Raw genomic sequence first — 21,206 nt, 5'->3', positions numbered from 1 at the left:
TTAGTAAGTGCTCTAATCTACCCTCCAGGCTTAGATAGGCACTTTATATTTGGACAATATGAGTGACATTTTCTTAGCATTCCTGACCCTTAACCCACTCCTTAGGAGCAAACCCTGCCTTGTGTCTGTGATTGGTCTTGGGCAGAAGATTCACATTCTCCCTTAGAATTCAAAGACTTTTGCTTGTGTCATTATGGAAGCTTAGGACCAAGATTGTTTTTTGAATTTACCCCAGAATGAGAGCATTTTTATTCTGGCTTCTGGTTGTTCCAGAATGAGATTTTAGCTAGACTTGGCTTTTAATAATTTGTTAAAGTTTAGGTGATTTATTTGTATCCATTTGTATGGTGGTTGCCTCCCTGTATTCTCTGCCATGGGTAAGGCAGTTCTTGTCTGCCTTTGAAAAGTCTGGTCTCTCTTTGGAATTCAGATTTCCTATAATGTGGATAAATGGGACTTCCTACAGTGGGATTCTAAGTTAATGCATTCACTATAAAACTTCAACTCTCTGATGGACTCAAAAACAGTTATGATATTGTAGCTTTCTGGCTGTTTTATTGTTGTTATTGTGAGAATGATATTGTTTGCAGATTTCCATATCCTGAATAGAAGTAAATTCTGTATGATTTAAATAGCTGAGTTTTTAGTTGAAACTGTTCAAGGCACATGAGAATTAAAAGGGATCTGATGGCAAAAGTAATTAAAATAATAATAATAATAATAATAATAATTCCTATAAACATATCTTTTAAAAATGCTTTAATTCTCCATTGATAAGTAGAAATTTACTTAGCAAGTCTCTTCCTGTTTCCACTTTATATGGGGAATCTTAGTCTTAATGATAAATATAACCCATCCTCTGTTAGTTTAAAATTTACTCTTTTTAAGGAAATGATGACTTAGTGAAATCAAATTCTTTATACCTCTCGTCCCCCAGAGCAGTATCTATGTATATGTACATGGCATGCTGAAGGAAGGTATATCTGGCTCACTGCCACCCTCTGGTGTTTCCTATAATTGATTGCGGTATACTTTCCTTCAATTGGCCCTTATCATCTTACGCTGGCATGTGCTGTTCTTCATAGTCTTGCCATGGCCTTGAACTGTCAGATATAAGTACTCTGACTCCTTCTCCCTGCCTAGGTCTTTGCATGCCTACCAGTCCCCCCTTAGCATTATCATATTTCCCTACTTACCATTTTCCCTGAAAGAGACTGGGATGAGGCTCATGCCCATTAGCCAACACCTCTTATTCAGCTTTGCTAGTCTGTTGTTCTGGCATCACATGAGAGGGGAGGCTTTGCTAAAATAATTGCTGTGTCCCTCTTTCTATTCCATAGGAAGAAAAGCACATGTTTTTTTTCCTGCTCCAGATCATAAAACTAAACAGAGATTCCTATTTCCCTCTCTCTACCTCATTTTAACCAAGGATAAGGCCAGAGTTTGAGATCCTCAAAGGACATCTCCCACATTTCATATAACTGTTCTCTATCAGTTCTTTCATTTGCCCACACATCCTGTTGATTATGTGCTTTCTTTTGAAAAGAAGACTAGCTTTTAGCCCTTTCCTTTCTGTCTGGTGGCAGCCATCAGCTCAAAGGATGTGCTGCTGGCAGTACCACCACTCTCTGTGCTTCACAGAGCCCCTGGCCTCTCCCGGCCCGATAAAGCCTGCAGACTGGGGTGCAAGACCAGGCAAGGTTACATCGTATATTGGATCCGTGTACAATGTTGTGGCCACAAATGCCAAGTTCCTAAGGGTGCTACCTATGGCAAGCCTGTCTATCATGGTGTTAACCAGCTAAAGCTTGCCCAAAGCCTTTGGTCTGTTGCAGAGGAGTAAGCTAAACGCCACTGTGGGGCTCTGAGAGTCTTGGATTCTTACTGGGTTGGCAAAGATTCCATGTACAAATCCTTTGAGGTTATCCTCATTGATCCATTCCATAAAATTTTCAGAAGAAATCCTGACACCCAGTGCATCACCAAACTAGTCCACAAGCACAGGGAGATGTGAGGGCTGACATCTGCAGGCCTTAGGAGCTGTGGCTTTGGAAAGGGTCACAAGTTCACCACATTATTGGTGGTTCTCACCATGCAGCATGGAGAAGACACAATACTTTCTAACTCCACCATTTCTGCTGGTATAAGTAATGTTTGTTAAATTCTTACCTAATAAATAATTTAGGACAGTCGTGTCTGCTTAAAAGCTTTCTTTAATTTGCTGTTAAAATGAGTTGTCTGCAGATTGTTCCATGAATGCATTGTCAAATTATGAAAGTTAAAGTGTAATCATGTTTGAAGACTGTAAGTGGTGGTGTATCTTGTTTCTAATAAGATAAATGCTTTTGTCTTTGCTTTATCTTATTAGGGAGTTTATATGTCAGTGTTTAAAATGCTGTTTAGTATAATAGGTGTAACAGAAATTGTATAAAAGTGGAATGCAGAAGCTAGCCATGTAGATTTGTTGGTGCATGTAATGAAACCTACAGCTTCATTGGGGCAATATAATGCTCTACTGGTTTACTCTCAAATGGCTGTTTTTAGGGGTTTGGTAGGAACAAGCTTTTTAAATTGAATTTTATTTGGAAATGTGAAGAATATCCTAATCTTTTATCATGATCATATGCAGAATAATGTTAACTAGGGCCCACATTTTTAGGTTGAATCCAATATTCTATTTATGTAACTGCTGCTTCTGAAAGAATAGTTTGAAAGAATGACACCATTTTTAGAAGAATTGATTAAACCTGTTGCAAGAGGGTTCTCTTACAAAGGGAAATAAATCCTGCTTAACCTAAGCAAAATTGCCTTGGTCACAGTACCACTGGAGTTTGCATAAAAGGGGGAAGCCCCTGGTTCTATCCCACAACTACATGGGATCTGTAGAATACTGAATTTCATACAAAGCACTCAATAATGGTATTTATGCTGGTCTATATTAAAACTGATGGAAATTAAACATTAGGTAAATGAGAAGAATTTACCTTAAGATATGTAAGCTAGTAACCAATGCTAGGATTGGGAAACTGGTGGCCATCAGATAACCTGTTAAGTGTGAAGATAAAAAATTAAAGTTGGCTTTGGTCAGAATTTAAAAAAAAGAAAGAAAAGAAGCTTTTTCATTATCATGTATTCTTATTTTACTGAATGTGTGTGTGTGTGTGTGTGTGTGTGTGTGTGTGTGTGTGTGTGATTTTTAGAATTCAAAATTAAGAGAGGGGTATAGTAATGGATACATGCCAGTACAGGGAATGTATTTGGAAGGAGACTTTAGGTAATATCCCAGATATTTAGTATCAATCCTGCTAATAATTTCTGAGTATCAAACACTGTCCCTTTGTATCTTGTAAAGATGATTTCTTTTTATTTTTACAAAAAACTCATTAAACAATTTGTATTATTTTAGAAGTAGAATTAGGTAGTTTACCTAAGGGAGAAATATACCAACATTTCTATTGACAGATGACAACACTGAGATTTGGAGTATGAGATAAATTTGAATAAGAATTTGTTGCTTGTTAGTGGCAGAATTAGGACTAGAACCTACAATTCCAGATGCTTTCTTTGCTCTATATTGATTAGATAGTTTGGTTCAGGTAGACCTACTTTAATTTGAATAAAGTTGATAGTCACTTTGGAAATAGACATGTGATTCAAGGTGATTTTCACAAATTAGCTATCTGATCCCCAAAAGATAGAATAAATGCTCTGTACTAAATAATGTGATAAAAGTAAGTTATACATATGGGAAATAAATTGTGAGGCAGTATTGCTTTGACTGTGTGCTTAAAATGAGTCAGCAAGAGTACTCCTATTCAAACACCTCACTTGGTTTGGGGATATATTAACAGTAAAATAACAAGAAAAATTTAGAAAGTAATCCTCCCCAAATGTGCAACACCTACTTAAACGCAACTTCTATTTTTTATGGCCTATACTATAAGGGGAATGATAATAGGATGAGGTTGGTTCAGTGGAGAGCAGAAAAAATGGAAAGGTTACTGAAGGTAGATGACATTGATCCATTTTGACTGCAGAAAATGATGCTGGGGCAAAACTTAATCATACTCTTTTGAAGCTGAGTATCATTTTAAAATGAAGACAGTAGATTTTAACAAGTTTTATTTTTTATATTTGAAATATACAATAGAATGCATATAAAAACAGATGTAGGTTTTGATGCAGATATTAACATGAAAATATATGAACACTACCTAAAAATTAGAATGGTACATTTTTAAAAATTAATTTATTATATATAGAGAGTAAGAGCAGGGGGAAGGGCAGAGGGAGAGAGAATCTCAAGCAGACTCCCCACTGAGCACAGAGCCCTAAGTGGGGCCAGATCTCACGACCCTAAGATCATGATCTGAGCTGAAATCAAGAGTCTGACGCTAACTGACAGAGCCACCCAGTGGCCCCTAGAACGGTACTTGTTTAGTTTGCTTTCTTTTGAGCTTGAAAAATTATATCATACTGTATGTAATCTTAGGAGATTTGGTCAATGTTTTCTTTGATTCATCCATGTTAGTACATGTAGCTGTAGTTCATGACTTTTCATGATTGTATGATATTCTACGGTAGGAATATAGTACAGCTTTTCTGTGCCTTCTGTGGATGAAAATTCACTTGTTTCTACTTTCACAAGTATGAACATTTTTGTACATGTATCCAAGTGCACATGTACAAAAGTTCCTAGCAGTGGAATTTCTGGATTGTAGGTTATGTGAATTTTGAGCTTTGTTTCATAGTACTAAATTGTTTTATGGTGATTGCATGAACTTAGAATTTCACATCCTTTGTTTAGGAAGGCTTTTGCTAATCAATTTTTTTTTACTTCTCAAATTTATTAATTGCCTTCATTTAATGCTTTTGCATCTTGCTAAAAATTTTGTCTTTCATATTTAAGTATTTAACCAATTGTGAATTGATTTTTATGTATGATGCTCAGTAGCAGTTCTGTTTCAGTCCTTTCTTATGGTTATCCTATTGTCCAGGCTTATTTATTTCCCTGTAATGTGCCATACCATCTTTCTCATATATTAAATTTGCTTGTTGTGCAGATCTGTTTCAGGACTCTACAAATTCTAGCAATAGTGAAATTTTTTACCACTACATTAGCAATACTAGACAGTTTTAATTATTATGGCTGTATAAAAGTTTTTATGAATGAAAGGCAAGTGGTCCTCACCCTATTCTTCATCAAGACTCTCCTCATTATCCTTTTACTTTTCTCTTCTATATAACTTTTAGTATCAGTTTGTCTAGTTCCTTGAAAAAAATCTATTTGGGTTGTGAATAAAACTGATTTAAAATTGTATTATTTGAGAAAACCTGACACTTTAAAATATTCATGTGTCTGGTATCTCCTTATTAGGTATCTGTAGTGATTTTTCACAAATTTCCTATTTTTTTTTTCTGAATAGCTTATATAAAATTTTTGTTACTCGTTTACACTTATTCCTATATATTTGTAAATGTTATTTTAAAAATTATATTTTTAAAATGTATGCTAGGTGCATATAAACATGTTTTTATCTGTTGATCATTTTTCCACACAACCTGCTAAACTCTCAAATGATTCATTGATAAATGTTCCATGTGTTTTTGAAAAAAATACATATTCTGCCATTATTAGCAGTGTGTTCTGCAAACACCAATTAGGCCAAATGAGTTGATGGTCTTGTTCAAATCTGGTATATCCTTACAGATTTTTGGTCTCCTTTTTTCTGTCGGATATTGAGAGAAGAATATTGAAATCTTTGACTTCCATTGGATTTATCTACTTTGCCTGGGGTAGTTGCCTCAGTTTTTACTTCAGGTGTTATGAAGCTTTGTTACTAGGTATATAAACTTTTAGAATTGCTATATTCTCTTGAAGAATTGATCTTTTTTTGGTTATGAAATGATTAGTTTTTATCCCTAATAATATATTTTGCTTTGAAACCTATTTTTTGATATTATTATACTCACTCCATCTTTCTTTGGATTAGAGTTGCCAGCCAGAATACATCTTTCACATTATTTTACTTTTAATCTGTTTTTTTACTCTTAAAGTGTGATTCTTTTTTTTTTTTAAAGATTTTATTTATTTATTTGACAGAGAGAGAGAGAGCGAGAATGGGAACACAAGCAGAGGGGAGTGGGAGAGGGAGAAGCAGGCTTCCCGCTGAGCAGGGAGCCCGATGGGGGGCTTGATCCCAGGACCCTGGAACCATGACCTGAGCCAAAGGCAGATGCTTAACGACTGAGCCACCTAGGCACCCCTAAAGTGTGATTCTTGTAGGCTGCATAAAATTGAGTCTTTTAATCCCATCTAGCAAATTTTTATTTTAATTGGATTGTTTTGACCATTTATATTTAATATTTTTAATAAATATGGTTGGGTTTAAGTCTGACATCTTACTAATTGTTTTCTGTTTGTCACATTTGTCCTCTGTTCTTCTTTTCTCCTTGTTTGCTTTCTTTTAGATTGAGTACTGTTTTAAGTGCTTTTATGATTCCATGTGATCTCTTATACTTATTTGTTAGAAATACTTTTTAGTTTTTTTTAAAGGTATATAGTATACATCTTTAAATACATAACCAACCTTTCACATTATCATATAAAACTACATTCCAAATAAGGACTTTGTAATAATTTATTCCCCTACTCCCAGTTTTTATTCTGCTTATGTTACTGATTTTTCTTTTATAGATATTCTAAGCCCCACAATTTATTGTGATTGTTTTATTTAAACATTCAATTATATTTCAAAGAGATTTTTAAATGTAAAATTTAAAAAAATTTATACACTTATTTCCATTTCTAGTGCTCTTTATTTCTTTGTATAGATTCATATTTCCATCTGGTATTATTTTTCTTCTGCCTGCAGGACTTTCTTTAACATTTTTTATGTTTGTTGGTGATTAATTATTTTGGCTTTTGTGTATCTGAAAGTGTTTTTATTTTGCTTTAAGTGTTTTTATTTTGCTTTAACGTTTGGAAGGTATTTCTGCTAATTTGACAGGCTCTTTTTCTTTCATTACTTAGAAGATGTTGATCCACAGCCTTCTGGTTTGCATTGTTTCCAACAAGAAATCTGCTGTCTTTCCTGCTAGAATTGCACCTATCACAGGCATTAACACTTGTCAAATTTGAGTAAGCATATAAAGAACAAGATATCATGTATGGAAATCAGAAGAGTTAATAGGCAAAAAAAAAAAAACCCCACAAAAACAAAAACACACATATATGCAAAAACTTGACATATTAAAATATCAAACACAGATTGAAATGATAAATCATCAGATTAAGAGTGAAAAGAAATCCATGTTTGAAAATTCTGGCAGGAAAAAAAAAGAAAATTCTGGCAGGAAATGGAAACTGTATAGACTAAAATATCAGACTTAAAAAAGAACCAAATAGAAATTCCAGAAATAAAAATACAATAACCAAAATGAAGAAATGAGTGGATAGTTTTAGCAGTAGCATAGTATAGCCAAATACAGCATTGCCGAACTGGACGGTAGTTAAGAAATTATGAAGAATGTAGGTAGAAAGACAAAAAAGATGGAAAATAGTGAAGAGTATAAAAGATAGTTTTCCCCCAGAAAAGTGACGTTTTACAACACCACGAATAAAAAAGAATAAGTAAAAAACCAAATCACATATTAAGGAATTCACCATAGGGTGCATATATGATTTTTTTTTCGGTTAATTATACTATCCAGGAGGAACTAACCGTCACAGATCTCAGTCTTTCCCTGCTGCATCTCATTTCTTAGGTGCAAGGAGTAAAAGTTGATGACAGCTCTCTCCATGTTGTATGGAGTTCACAATAAAGGAAAGGTTAAATTAGCCTCTGCATGATGACAACCAAGAGACTCAGATTAAATTCAACAAAGACAGATATGAAAACCAGTGAAATGAGTAGTGGTTGAAGCTGAGTACCAATGCTATTGAAGTAAGAATGTATTAAAAAAACAAATATATATCTGTGAACATTGTTGCAATCCTTGGGAGTGTTCACAGCTTGCCTCTTTTGTCTGGGGTGCATGCATGGGTGCGTTATGCAGTTTACTGAACAGAGACGATGTCTTTCTTTTTTTTTTTTAAGATTTTATTTATTTATTTGACAGAGAGAGACACAGCAAGAGAGGGAACACAAGCAAGGCGGGTGGGAGAGGGAGAAGCAGGCTTTCCGCTGAGCAAGGAGCCTGATGGAAGGCCTGATGGAGGGCTCAATCTGAGGACCCTGGGATCATGACCTGAGCCCAAGGCAGACGGCTGACGACTGAGCCACCCAGGCGCCCTGATGTCTTTCAAGGAAAGCCATGAGCAAAACTGGATAAGATGCTAGATAATTTCAAAGTTGTAAGACAAGCATTTAGAAATAATATGCTGTGCCCACACAAAAATACCCCCATTACAGTGTCAGTCTGTAACAAGAAAGGCTTGTGCTAGGCACAGGACGCTTGAAAACAGTGATTAAATGGGGAGCCAGGCATTTGTTTGCAGGAGGACGTGAAGTGTTTCTTAAATTTGGGATTATATAAAGAGAGTAGAGATGTTTAATTGAGAATGAATGAAGACATACTACAGAGAACTATACATATTATTATATGTCAATTTATAATAAATTCAAAATAATGACTTGCTTTTAACTTTCACTTCTGAATTGAAAAATGGTAACACCATTAGGCAGATGTAACTAAAGGAATTGTTTCTATTCTGATTCTAACTAAATTTGTCTCTTTTTTCAGGGTTGTACCTGAATTCTTTTAGGCATCTCTCAAAGACTTTCCTCTGATGGTTGTTTCGTTATATTGGGACTATTATTTAATAATATTTATTTACTCAAACCTAGATATTTCTTGATCCTTTATGATTGTGTGAAAGTCCTATTTTCGAATTATAATTATCATCTGAACAGTCTCCATGCCCTTTATGCTATAGTTTGAAGCCCAAGAATGAAAAAATACATTGAGATAGTTCATGATATTACTCTATTATTGTCTGACCCATATTAACTAGGACATTAAATCATTTGATTACCATAAGAATGGATGCTGCGTGTTTTCTAGATCAAAACTCTTTGAAGTCAGGGATCAGCTCTAGTTCATTCTTTTGTATTTCTGGTACCTAGAGAAGCTACTTAGTCAATGTTGAATGAATGGGTAAATAAATGAAGTAGTGTCTTATCAACTTTAAAATGTATAATTAATATGCTTACATATGCTGTTTTTAAAGCTATGTTTACAAAAGATGATGCTTTAGTCAGTATTTCCAAAAACTGTGTTTTTATTAATATGTCCTAAATGAATGCTGAGATATTTATATTCATACTACTTATGTACCTGCTGGGTCAAAGGCATTTTAGAGAGTCATACCAGCTCATTTTGATATGTCTCACTATCTCTTATACTGTGAGGGCTATAATTTTCAAAAATCTCGTATCTATTCTCATAGCCACACAGTTATGGTGTGGATGGTGTGAACCTCATTAACTGCTGCTTTTTGAACCTAAGTAATTCTTTTCTTGGATTTAGTTCAAAAAGAATTTCAACAAAATAGAAAATTACTGATTTGAATTTACTTTTTGATTTAAATTAAAACTACTCCAAAGCAGATTTCTGTTCTGGGTTTGATTCAACTTCCAGCTTAATAAGTATTAATTTTAGTTAGTAATTTTGAATTGAATCTCAGATAGAAAGCAATTTCTAAGTACTTGTGTGAGGATTTTTTTTTTTTTGTATGACTGTGCTTTTCCCTTTCTTCTTTCTTTTCCAATAGGTATAAGTAAAAATTCTTTATAGTCTCCAACATGCCTGGGTATTTCCATGAATTTTCTTCTGCTTAGAATATGTATTGAGTCCTTTGGAATACAATTCTCAGCTTTTGTGTGAGCAATAAAGGAGATTCAACATTATATTTAATAAAGGATATTTGGGGGTTGGTAGAAAGGGCATATATTGAAGATATGTTCTTGCACTGTGATCTGGAAGGAATTGAATATACAGCCTCTGTAGATGTTCCTTTTCACAAAGCACTATCCCTGAAATATCTAAAAAATATTTTATAGAAATGGAATAAAATGACAATCTGCATTGTTGAATAATTTCTATAGTTCTCTAATACATTTTTCCTGAGAAATTTTATAGAACATTTTGTTACTTATTCTGTGGCTGTGTTTAGTTCTGTCATGTGAATGATAAGCAGTCAAGGCTGAAAATTTCCTGCTTTGCAATTCTCTGAATGTTAATAATTATACTAATTAGCAATTCACAACAAACAGGTCTCAGTCACATTGAATCATTTCTGCCACATTCGCCACAATTTTAACATCATGAGTAAATTTCAAGGTACTGTTGTTGTCTTGGAAATGTTCTTCCATGAAAAAAACTCCTCCCTGAATCCATTCAGGTCTAAAAGAAAGCACAGTTCACTGAAGATGTAAACGAAAACAAAAAATTACCTTCTTTTTAAGGAATACATTTCTATCCTCAGTTCATATCCTTTAATTATGTATCAAATGAGTTAAGCCTCTTGTCTTCAGTTGTAAAGTAGATAATTCATTAATCTAAGTCAGTATGAAATAACTTTGTCTGAAAAATTCAACAGCACATATCATTTTGGGGAATAATTCCCATATGGCTGGAAAGGCTGACGAGCCAAGTGATTTAGTCTTTATTATTGACGGCTAAAATTCTACATAGCTGAGATGGATGCCCTTCTCTTGTTTGTGTATCTGGGTAACTCTTACTGGTCCTATGCAACATAGCAACTCTCACCACTTCTTGTAAAGGCTGTCAGCTACCCCCCCTGAACGTAGCTAGCTGTTCTGCTTTTCTCTCTATTCCCAACTCACAAAGTAGGTTAGTTACAGCTTTTTTAGCGCTTACCTCACTGCTTTTATTAATCTTGATTTGCCTTCTCTTAAGTACTATGAGTTCTTTGTGATCTACCTGTGTATTCCAAGCACCCAGCAAAACTCCATGTACATAGCAGATTTCAATGGGTATTGCTGAATAAATGAAGTGGAAACTTTAACAGTGTTTTCCATTAATTCATTCATTATCGTTCGTTGTACAAATATTCGAGTGCCTACTATGTGCTGGAAGAATATTGTGCTATATGGAAATAACAACACAAATTGTAGTTTTTGTTACCTGGAGTGATATGTGAATTTAGAATGAGCCAATATTTCCACTTCTGATCTTTCCCCTTTGGAATAATGCCCACCCTCACCCCTAATATGCATACTTCAGTCTTTTTTTTTTTTTTTTAATGGATGAAGTGGAACTAATTACATTGCATATATTTGACTAGGGCTTCAGTGTTGATTAAAAATAACAGTGCAGCATCTCCATCCTGACCTCCTCAGCCCATGGGCACTGTTCACCCGCCATGGATCAGACCCTCACTGTGCTCAGTGCTTGGGTTAGAGCAGGGAACAAGGCAGGTACTATTGCTGATCTTGGGCATGCTGCAGTCTAGTGGAAGAGGCAAGTATTTTACAAATAATTATTTCATTACTGTTGTAATTAGTGTTACGAAAGAGAATAGAATTCACTGAGAACATAAAATGTGGAACTGGTCTTTTAAAGGTGGTCAGGGTCTTTGTGCTATTTCCTGTACCTGGAGAGCTCTTGCCACTGTCATTTGTCCAGTGTAACTTTCAGGTCTCAACCTAACTGCCATTTTTCAGAAGACTTCCTAAACTTCCTCTCCCACCCCAAATCACCCAGGCTCATATAAATTAGATTTTTTTTTAAATTTTTCTCTCTCATAGAATTCTGTTGTGTACCTTTAAGCCAGTTGTCATACTTGTGTTACATGTGATTGTATGTAATTATTCATTGTTTTTCTTTCTCACTGGATTATAAGCTCCACGAAAGTGCAGGCCTCATCTCTTATGTTCACATATTCTAGGTTTAACACAGTGCCTGCACTTAGCATGTGTTCAGTAAACACCTATTGCTTGAAGGAATAAATAAATGAAGGAATTTATGAATGAGTGAACTGCTACTTAAGATAGGTTCTGAACAAAAATGAGTTGGAAGTAGCCAGGTAGAGAATGGGGCAGGGGTGTCAGTCTTCCAAATAGATGGAACAGTGTATATGAAAGTCCTTGAAATGCCAGGAAGAGGACTGGCGATTTCTGAAGCAATTCCTAAAGATTGGAAGGTAAGGGGTAAAGAGGAGAGGGGCACAAGATGGGATGGGGGGAGCCAGAACACGCCTCATCTTCCAGGGCCTGTTAAGCCCTGGCACGGTGTTCATAGTATATGTATATGTACATACCTCCGTATATGTACATACCTATGTATGTGTAATGTGTAGTTATATGTATATGTGATACATGGGACTTTATTATTATACTATATCGTAGTCTCCCACAGAGAAGGAAAACTTCGTATTTCTATATCCCAAAGTAGTCAAGAGGGGTACTTCTTAATTCAACTATCTGGAGTAGTGTTTTAAAGAGCAGATTGCTACCAGGGACTATAGAGTAGGCAAAGTGATTTAGTAAGAAAGAAACCTAATACACAGTGCATTCAAATTCAGTAAGACCCTCTGTGTGCCTGAAGAGTCTGTTGGGAAATAGCTGTATAACGAGAGGCCGGCTGCTCCCACCATTCCTCAAGTTTGCTTGAGAGCTATGGCCTCGAGGTTTTGTGTGTATGTGTTTTCCCCTATGACTATCCAAAATCAGAAATGCTCTTAACAAATAGTAATGATAAACTGCAAATAGAATTTCCCACCTAAGGCTTCACCTAACCACTTAGCCTCTTTTTCAGACGGCTTAAATGTACAATCACATGCAAAGTCTATACAATCACTTTCAAATACAAATGAGATTTGAGATTACATTTTATTGCGTCTAGACCCTGATGTTCAAACTCAGAAAATTATACTTCGGAGTTTAAGTGACTCAGTGAATCAATGATGTTTACAAACACAAACACACTGGGAGTTTGGCTTTAGGCAGGAAATATGCTGCCTTGACACCATCAGCTGCAACTGTGAATGGAGAAATAAACAGAGAAAGATGATATAAACAAAAGGATTGGCATTTTAGGTTTTCCTCTTTGTACAGGTCAGTTTATGAGTGAGTTCTCACAGGTCATTTGGTTAAGCTCTGAACTTTGTGTTTTTCCTTTTTAAATCAGTACGAGAATAGGAAGCTCTCTGTTTGGTTTGCAAAGAAGCAAACCCTTGGACATCTTGAAGTATCTCTCATTTCATTAGATACAGTCAGACAAAGGTATGTGTGCTCTCAGTGACCTCACTATCAAGGCTCGTGCCTCCTGGAGCAGTGCTGAAATAGATTTTTTTCTGGAATGGGGTCTTGCAGATGACAGACTCAACACATTCACTGAATATGTCAAAGATCCCAGGTCTTTTCAGGGCATTACCTTCTCGGTTGTAAATAGATATACCCCTGAGGGAGGGTATTAGTTATTCTCAGTCCCTGGAACACTCCCAATTTGTGGTATAATAATAGCTGATACCAACTAGCATTCGTAAAAGGCTTGTTTTGTCATAAGTACTTTTAATATATTAAATCATTTATTTATCATGAAAAATCGAAAAAGTAAGTATAGCCGAGGAAACAGGCACAGACAGATGATCCACATTCACACGGCTGTGAATCATGGGGCAGATGGAATCTGGACACAGGCAGTGTGACTCAAGGGTTTTCTGTCCTAGTGTCTTGGCTGTGTTGCTACTTGATGGGGTGTGATACAGCTTTTTACATGACATGCTGATGAACATTTTTTTAATACTCATGTTTATTTTAATTGTATTAGAAAAAGCAATTTGTACATCAAAGTCACAATTTCATGGATCTTTATGGCTCAGAATAGAGTTACATTTTAAAAAGTGAATCAGTTTATATTGATTTAAATACAAATATTTTCATAGTACAAGTAGCACAGAGATTTAAACAAATCTGTGGCAAAAAAAAAATGACTAAAAATTGTGTAATATGGCCCAAATCTATTGAAGTACAGAGACCCAGAGAGAAACTGTTTGATTAGGGAACAGTACATACTACATAGAAAAATCCATGCTTTTCTACACTTTCGGGTGCTGGTATTTAACATACCCATGTCATTGGGCTTCTTGCTCTGTTATTCCTCAACCTAATGGGAACTACAGAGGCAGGTACATGTTTTACTAAATGCAAGAAAGATAAAAAGCTTTCTCAGATGATACAGCTTTCTAATTTTCTACAAGACCATTCATCATTAGGTTTTCAATGTTTCCAGTAACTTACTGCAATTTGATGAACAACTTACAAATTGAATTATAGATTGTGATGCCTGGATACTCGTTTGGGGGTAAGGCTTGTAGCTTATAAATCTTTGTACCCCACATGCCTGTAGACTGAGTTGAATACATGACTTCCTTTTAAAATCTGGCAGCACATAGAATTATTTCTTCCTAACTCAGCTACCATTCCACCATGTGAGATATTAAATTTCCTTAAATCTCTTTCCCCCCCTTCTTCATTGTTTTCTTCTACACTTTTATCAAAGTGTTCCTAATTGTGGCAATTCTTTCCCTAAGTATAGAGCTAATGCCAACTTGTAATAAAATAATCTGTCTCCTTATCCTGCTATAGTTTTACACAGTGAGTAAATTAAAGGACAAAAGAGTTAGAAAAACTTAGATTTTTGTGCTTACTAAAAAAGCAGGATGATCTTTTATGGCTAAAAGAACCAAATCTGATTTTGAGTCTGCAATATGTCTTATCCGAAAAAGGCCTCCAACTGTACCACCTGCATTCATTGGCCAGCTCATGTTCTTGTTACACTTCCAGAGCTTTGCTTCAAATTTTCTTCTCCTTGAAGCTTAAACATTAGATAAGACTAGTGACTCAGATTGGGCTATAAGAAAGATCTTTGGAGAAGTTCCTGGAAGCTCCTTCCAAAGATTGTCCCCAAATGATGGTCAAGGAATCAGAAATTTCTCTGTTAGAGATTTATTTCTCCACTTTAAGCAATTGTATTTTCCAAAATTCTCTGTCAGAATAAAAGTGGTGCAAGTAACTATACAACTATTCAGGTAACACTATGCTTAACCATGAAGACCTTGATATTTGTGTTGGCTGACGAATGTAAGCCCTTAAGGAAATTGTAAATTCTTTTAAAAAATTATTTTTTCTAAACAAGTTTTTTTTAGATAGCTAAAACTACTTCTAAACAAACAGAAGGATATCATTCATCATTTCGTTGTCCTTTGTAATTTTCAATACTTGACGTAAACCTTTCTAAATTTATATATACATTTATGTCTATGCTATTGATAATTTTTTCACCTATCAATGTATTTTGAACATCTTTCCATGACATTTAATATTATGTTATGTTATTATTATTTTGTTTCTTGAATATACCATTGTACAATCAGCTCCTCTTTTTTGAAATTTTAAGTTGTGTCCTTATTTTTGCTACGATAAACAACATTGAATTAAATTCCTTATAATTAACTCTGAATATTATGACAGTTTCTTTAGAATAAATTAGAATCAATTATCTACCATTCCACTACCCTCCAAAACACTGATAGGTGCTAGGTACGGTAATTTTTGAGGAGTGGCAGGCCAGGTGGGACTTCAGAATGAATGGAGGAAGGGTCATTGGCAGATGTATATGAAATGATATAAATGATAAACTGTCTTTTTGATGGTTTTACCAAAGAATTTCTCATCCTTTATAGAGTGGTGTACTGAGTTGAAATTTGCTAACTCTGCTAGACAATGCTTTCTTTTTAGTGTTCTTTTGACTTTTCCACAGTCATTAGTCCACACGCTCCCATTGGACCGTAAGCAACCTATGACCAGGGGCTATTACCAAATAAAGACTTAATATTTCCGCCGGGTGATGGGTACTGAGGAGAGCACGTGTGATACGCACTGGGTGTTATACACAACTAATAAATCGTTGAACATTAAATATATATATATATTAATAATTTATATGTATAAATATATATATACATTTCCAAAAAGGAAACGACATCAGATCTTTAAGTCAGAATGTTTTCTTTACTAGTACTCTCAATCAGCAGTTTTTTAAAATACCAAAGCTGTTGTATTTCAGGAAATCAAATGATTTTTGTCTGCTATTGACCCTTCATTTGGCATGGTGCTAATTTTTAATAATCATTATTATCTTAAAAGGAAGACTAATGTTCTGTGATGGAAAAACACATGCAAAAATAAGTAACATGACTTACATTTTTAAAAAAGGCTTTTGCTTTGACAAATATTTTTGTGGAGAGTTGTCATCAGGATATATAATATTTCTGCAAAATAATGTAAATCACCAATAGACCCAAATTAGTGAATGCAAATAGCTCTTTCTTGTGCATTAACCAGTAACTCCATAGAAATCTCAAACCATGGTGCTCACTGATTCTTTGGAAACCAAGTTAATACAATACTCTGTGCACAATGGGTTTTTAAACACTGTTGAAGTGTTCATCACAACTACCCTGATGGGTCAGTCTCAATTTAAGGGGTATGAAATTCCTGGGGGAATTGGGACTCTTAAAGGAATCAAGACATTGGCTCAACATCTGCAAATGTATGCCACATTCTTTAATGCAACTTGTTGGCATTGTCTATCTTTATTTTTGAGAGAAAGGAAATGCTGGGAAGCAATGTGCTTGCAACATAGTCCCAAGGTACAGGTTCGGTTCAATAATTCAAATCTATGAACGAAAAGCAGAGCTCTTTCTTGGTACATTAATTACACTTTCACTAGACTTTAAAATGGAGGAGTTATGTAGACTTTTCTTATTTCAACAATTTTCTAAGAGGTCACTGAGAGCTTTGTCTTTCCTACAGTATTTTTGAGGGAAAATGTGTTTTAATAAGTAAAATTATTTCTCAAGAGCTTGCGGACTTGACACTGATAGACCAGAGCTGAAGATGCTCAGCACTGCCGGAACCTTTTGCACTAGTTCATATCCTCAGGAGTTTTGGACTGTCAGTGCTGAAGGGTTTGAAATTGGGAAATATATTACTCAAGTTTGCCCATTAAAATATTGGACGAAAAAGGTATCAAGTTGCAGCCGGCGTGACATGCAGTATGTGACACTGGAAAAATGCTATGAATTTCAGGGGTTGTCTGAGCATAGAATTATGTGATGTGACAAGTGCAGGCAATATATATATACATCTATATGTATATATATGTATACACACACACACACACACACACACATATATATACAGTGATTTAACAGGAAGAGAAAATTCCATGGAAAAGCATTAGTGCATAAATTGTTCCTTTCCTGAACTCCAGGCTATTAATTCTTTGATGTCAAGAGTCAAATTTTATCAGAAATGGAATACACTCTGACACTCTCTGCCAAATGGATAGACACCAAAAAAATGACATTAAATGATATTCATGTTCTGACCAATTTACTAAAGGCTATTCAGAATTATTGTTGGCCTAGGACTTGTTTAAAGTTCAGCAAACTTCATTGTCACAGGCATGTATTTTGCTATTTTAACTCTTCACCATCGTTTATACTGGGACAAATCATTCTAACAGGTTATCCTGTTTGATATTACAAGTAGGAAAAAAAAAATAGAAAGCCTAAGCGTCCAGAGAGGACAATGATGATAATGGTGGTTTCACTTGAGAATGGTTGTAGAATTGGTGAGAATAATAATCCCATTCAAACAGATTCAGTGACTTTTTAATGCACTCAATGTATAAAGTCATTTAAAAATAATACAAAGCACAGTATCTATTGCCAGGAATCTTGCAGCAGTTCATAAATACCAGGCTCAATTTCCTCCTCTATATCAGAAAAGGGTAAAGAGCTCTCCTTGCCTCTCTTGTATTGCCCAGTTGCCCTTGGGCTCTATGAGAAAATCACTAACAGACCAACACCCAGCAAGAAGCCTATACAATTGAGTACGTGTTCACATTTCTTTAAATATTTCCTAAAAGATAAAGCAAAGGCAACACAAGAGATCTAAGAACACACAGTTCCATCCCTAAGAGCATTCTCCAGGGAGATTCTTTTTCTCCTCTCTTATTATGGTCAAAATAAATGTCTCTTCTGGGATATCCATCCCTAGAAGAGTGCCCTTGTTGAATATCCAATTCCTTACGTTTGCAAAGTCCTATGACATTTATAAAGAATGTTCATATATGTTATCTCACATATTCACAACAATTAAATAGGTAGAGTAGATAATAATATCTCAACCAGAACACATGTCTTCTGATGCCCAGGGTAGGACTTTCCATTTCACCTCCAGACTTGAGGTCAGAGAATGGGGAAGGTTGTTTCGAATGTCATGGTAATGCTTCATGGTGGTACTAATCAGACCGTATAATTCAAATTGTCTGCTATCCAGCTCCTGTCAAAAGCCTGGCTGAGAGAGTAGGAGAATAAATTTCTGGAGATCAATTTGGCAGTATGTGACAAAAGGTTTAAAAATGCTCCAACACTTTGACATAGCAATTCCACTTCTAGTAATTTATCATAAATGTGTGCAGAGATATATGCGCAATGATGGTAAGTACTTAACTATAATAGAGGGAAAATTTAAGCCTAAAAATCTAAAATTAAGAAATTAATTAAAACACTGATAACTACCCATATGGTAGAATATGAAAATTTAATTAAAAATCTTGTATGATGCTATTAATTGATGAGGGATAGTGTTCCTGATATACTTATAAATGAAAAATCAGACATAAAAACAGCAAAAATGGTACAATAGCATTTTTGGAAAGAAAAACATACATTTTATGCGTGAAAAAAACGATTGGCTGCATATATGCCACAGGATGTAAACAGTTGTCTCCAGGTGGTAGGGTTAGAGGTGATTTTTTTACCTCTTCATCTATCTGTTTCTGGGTGTGTGTGTGTGTGTGAGCACGCGCGCGTGCGTGTGTGTTCTCACTAGGCATGTGTTACTGCTGTAATTAAGGTTCAAATGTCTATACAAGAAGAAAGCATATCTGAGAGAAGTGACACCCACAGAAGATGTCATTAGAAACATGCTGTCTGGCCATTTCTTCAATTCATAGTCCTAATCGTCTGTTAAATTAGAGCACATAAGTTATTTAAAATTTTTTTAAATTTAATTATGGAAAAGAGTTTGTCTTTCAAGTTTGGAATGTTTCCATCTAGGTTTCAGACTATAAGGGGAAGTTGTAGAAACCCATTTTGATTCTTTCTTCCCTTCCAGTGTGCCAACATTTAAAGATGTGCACAACATTTAAAAATAGATCTCAGTAACTGTGATTGATCTTGTGGTTAGCATATTTTGTTTCTCCTTTTCATTGTTTCTTTTTTTAAAAAATTTCAATTTGTATAACATTATTAGATATATACCTTTTGTTTTAATCCTTCTTACTGTTTTTGAAAAAAGTGATATAAATTATGAAATAAATAATATCCCCCAAAGTGAATTTAAGGACCGTTCTTTGTACTATCCATATGAAAAATTGAGAAACAATACCTAGTTATGTGGCGTGATACAGTGGAAATATGAGAGGACAGTCAAAAAACTTACTTAAAACCACTGGGATACTGGATATTATCTCTAGGACACTGGACAAATCACAATTTCTCTGGATCTGTGACCCTATCTGAGAAATTTTTATAATAATACGTAGGAGTGGCAGCTGCTGTTGTCTCACCTCTAAGAGATATTTCTAACCTTTCCCCTTATCTTGCCTCCCACTGGAGATACTGTAAAAAGTTCACTGTGCACCTTCCAGTCTCCTTTATGGCTGGGTGTGGCTATGTGACTGGCATGTCTCTTGGGGAGATTTTTTTTTTTTCTCCTTAAAGGAGTACTTTACTAAAAGAAGTAAATTCTGCTTGCTTCCTTCCCTCCCCAGTATCTGCTCCAACCCCCTGTTGGAATGGTGGAGGGAAAAGATGGAAGGAGCGTGAGCTCTTGACGGCATCACTGAGCCACTGGTGCAATGCCAGCCACTGACTACCTCTGGACTTACTCCTAGAAAGGGACAAACCCCGATTTGATTAAACAACTGCCATCCAGGCTCTGTGTTACCTGCACCTGAATGATCCTAACAGCCAGTATCCTAGAGTTGTGAGAATTAAATTAAGTGAAATAAGTATATGCAATTGCTTTATATTCCATAAATAACTCTACAGATTTGTTGTTATTTAGAAAGGCAATAAAGAGCAGTGGAAAAAGCATTGGATATGGACTCAGGCAGATTGAGGTTTGAATCCTCTACGGTCAACTTATTAACTCATTAGACCTTGTTCACAGGAAAATAACCTAACTTCTGTGTGTCAACTAAAATGGAAATGCTAAGTATCTCAGAAGGTCCTTGGGAAAGCTCTTTGCACAGGGCTTGATACATCTTGCTCAATAAATGTTGGTTTGAGAGAAAAATTAGGAAGTGGCAGTGATGTGTGGTTTGAAAAGACCTCCTTTTTCTGAGTCAGATTATACTGTCCCTTGAACATTTATATCACCATGCAAAGTTTAGGATACTAAGAGATACTATGGGATGCCCTATTAATAAAAGTAGTGGAAAGAGTTTTATTATCTTACTAAGTGTGATAGAGCCAGGCACCATTCTAAGAACTTCACATATTTTGACTAATGTAATCTTCACAGAAGTCTTGTGTGTTATCTTTTGCCTTATTATACAGATAGGAAAATGTAGTACAAAGGGATTAAGAAATCCACCCCTGATTACATACCTAATAAGTGCAGGAATCAGGATTCAAACTCAGGCAGTTTGGCTCTAGAACCTGTGCTCTTAATTGATAAAATTATTAAGTACATTGTACTGAGCCCTATATCTGAATGTGGAAAACCTTGAATCTAAGTGATCCCCATTTGCAGGTCAGTATATGCAAAAAAGAGAGTGTAGCCCTACTTCCCATAGTTGAGCTTTTGGAAAAACATTGGGAACCATTCCATCCAGGAAATACAGCAGCATTTCAGTTTCTAGTGAACCGAAATGGCAGAAGGCTCAAAATCCCCCTGAGGTTTCATCACATTAGGACTTGCTGGGCAAAAGTCCAAATCCAGGCTTTCTTACTGGACTTTTAAGTACTAGGATAAACTACTCCCTAAATAGATAGAGAAGCACTAGGGAGAACCAAGAGTAGAAGTTCTAGAATTTGTCTAGTAGGCTATTCATTCTTCCTTCTTATAAACTTGCAGAGGCTTTAATGGAAAAGACTT

General features: G+C 35.3%; 1 protein-coding gene and 1 pseudogene across 1 annotated transcript in view; both read left to right on the top strand.

Moving 5' to 3' along the window:
- Positions 1-21,206, top strand: part of LOC141373456 (uncharacterized) — a 322,863-nt gene that overhangs the window by 203,957 nt on the left and 97,700 nt on the right. The window lies entirely within an intron of this gene.
- On the top strand, positions 1,602-2,124 carry LOC112824296 (large ribosomal subunit protein eL15-like; annotated as a pseudogene).

The sequence above is a fragment of the Callorhinus ursinus genome, unplaced genomic scaffold (genome assembly GCF_003265705.2).
Source record: "Callorhinus ursinus isolate GAN/ISIS: 27379988/994484 unplaced genomic scaffold, GSC_fseal_2.0 scaffold9, whole genome shotgun sequence".
NCBI lineage: Eukaryota > Metazoa > Chordata > Mammalia > Carnivora > Otariidae > Callorhinus > Callorhinus ursinus.
This window is presented reverse-complemented; position numbering and strand designations above follow the sequence as displayed.